Source organism: Galeopterus variegatus, unplaced genomic scaffold (assembly GCF_000696425.1).
Source record: "Galeopterus variegatus unplaced genomic scaffold, G_variegatus-3.0.2 Scaffold9581, whole genome shotgun sequence".
NCBI lineage: Eukaryota > Metazoa > Chordata > Mammalia > Dermoptera > Cynocephalidae > Galeopterus > Galeopterus variegatus.
In genome coordinates, this window is record NW_007735692.1 from 46,201 (window position 1) to 48,746 (window position 2,546).

The window sequence follows — 2,546 nt, forward strand, 5'->3', positions numbered from 1 at the left end:
CAAAAAAAAAAAAAAAAAAAAAAAGAAACTTAGGGCCCAGCACGTAGAAGGCCTAACTAAGTGTGATGAAGTGACAGGTGATATCACCTGGTACCTAGCAGTGAGAAAGTCACCACCCCCCCCTTTTAAATTCACCCTCAACCCTTCTTGCCCCTCTCGCAGAAAGTTTTGGGTTGGAGATACTGTGTCTTAAACAGCCCCCTTCGGTAGCATGGAGAGAGGTGGCAGCTCAGAGCCCCAGCAGGCAGCAGTGGCAGGACATAGTGTTACAGCAGTTTTATTTGCGTTGTATTTGTTTTTATAAAACACCTTCAATTTTGTGTTAGAGCTACTGATTTTCCATTTATGCCTGCTATTTAAATTTTTTTTTCCTTTTGAAATTAATTTAAGTAACAAAGAATGAGTCGACAAAGAAAAATGTTGACTACATAACAATGCAGATGGCTGGTGCACAGGACAAAATGTATAAAAGGTGAGCCGGCGGCAGACCTGTTGCAGGTCACCCAGGTTCCTGCCTACCTCCTCTTCCCACCGGCCATGCAGCCAGCCCAGGAAGCTTTTGGAGGGCAGCATTCAGCCTCCCGATGGCCAGCATCCAAAGATTCCCCCCAGGCCTCTCTGCAGAAATGCACGGTATTTCCCAGGTCCCCTGCACGCTCCCTGGCTACCAGCTGGCCGAGTTCAGGACTCTTCACTAAACATTGACACTGCAATTCACTGTACAACACACATTTTACTATCATCCCAACTGAAACAGATTCCAGAGAAAACCCCACCTGAAACAAGGTATGCCACATGGAGATGACCAGGCACAAGTCACACTTATGTATCATCCACACACAAATCTCTGTCAACCCAAAGGCTTCTCTGGATTTGGCCCATCCAGTTGCTGGCAGTAATGCATGAAACGTCAGGTGCTGACCGGAGCGGTTCCTGCCTGGCAGGGTGTATCACTGGGACACAGAAAGCTCCCCTTTGTCAAGAGGCCCGCCCCTTTAGAGTCAACTCTGCACGTGTCACCAGGAGGCGGCGCTCTTGGGTTCCTCAACACCCTTTGAAGCCTTTCTCAAGCAGCTTCTGAAGCTGGGAGGATTCAGGACCTCCAGTTCCTCTAGCGGCTGCTTCTCCTCTGAAATAGCTGCAAGCCTCCTCAAGATCCAGCCTTGGCAGAGTGGTCAAGGACTAACCAAGAGTTCGCTCAAGTTTTAGATGGAGGCCCAGGTGAACACTGCTAGTTCAAAGAAAAGAACTAGAACTTTCGGGACCAGGTTTCTTTTGGGATCCCACGAGGGGAGGAATCATGTGTCCCCATGCTCAGCAGTAAGGCCACCCTGGATCCGTGGTTCTCAGATTTCAGCAAGCCTCAGAATCGCCTTATTAGATCAGATGCTGGGTGGACGTGCATGCGCACACACAGACACACACACACACACACACACACACTTCTGAATCGGTAGGTCTGGGACTAGTCCCCAGGTGACTCTCATGCTGCCGGCCTGGGCACCACACCCTAGAATAAATAAAGGTTATGAATGAATGAATGAAAACTAGTCTAGCCCCACCTCCTGTTAAACAGGATAAAAAGGCAGCATCACCCGCCAGGGTGGCTGGGGGGGCGGGTATCTCCAGGTTCAATCCAGTGGGGCCCGGCCAGCCCTTTCCCACGGAGGTGCCACTCACTGATGCAAATAAGCCCTCTCTCTCCAGAACGCAGTGAGCGGCAGGCCCAGATCCTCTCCTCTCCACTGAAGAGGAGCCTGTGGCCATGATGAGTCTTTTCTTTTGTCCTATGATCCAACCGGAGCACCTGCCGGCACACAAAGCCGCACAACTCTGCTTACGATGCGGTCCAGGGTGCCTTAAGGCCTCAGTTTGCCCACCTTTAGAATGGGCATGTTCATCTCCCATAAGCGGGATCTTGAGAGCTGGCTGCCATGCCTCGTTTTCCCACCTAATAGCAGTAAGTGCTTTGCGCTTGGGACTCGCTGGGAGGCCGAACAGCAGGAATCACTCTGCCCCCAGCCGCAGGCCCACAGAGGACCCGAGTGAGGGCGGTACCCGGGTCCCCCAGGCAAGCAGCAGACACCGAGGAGGGTGGCGCGTCCCGACCCACCTTGGCGCCCCACCAGGAGGTGAGTCAACACGAGGAGGAGTCGCGGGGGTGTGACTGGGTCGATTGCCCTCCCCTCCCCCACACGGCGCACCCCCTGGCGGCGGCGGCGGCGGCGGCGGCAGCGGAGCATCTGTTGCCATGGTTACCCGCTGCGCCAGGTTCCCGCGCCGTTGGCTGCGGCCGCTGCAGTCCGCTAAGCCGCGAGCTGGGCACGGGCGGGACGGGGACACGGGACACGCTGCCCACTCATGCACATACCACGTCCCATCCCCCACACGCACCCCGCAGACGCACACACGCACACAACGCATGCAGCACACAGCACACATGTTGCACGCGCCGCATACAACTGACACCGCATGCACCACATCCCAGCCACACACGCACATCTGCACGTACGACACTCACACATCACACACGCCACTCCCCCCCC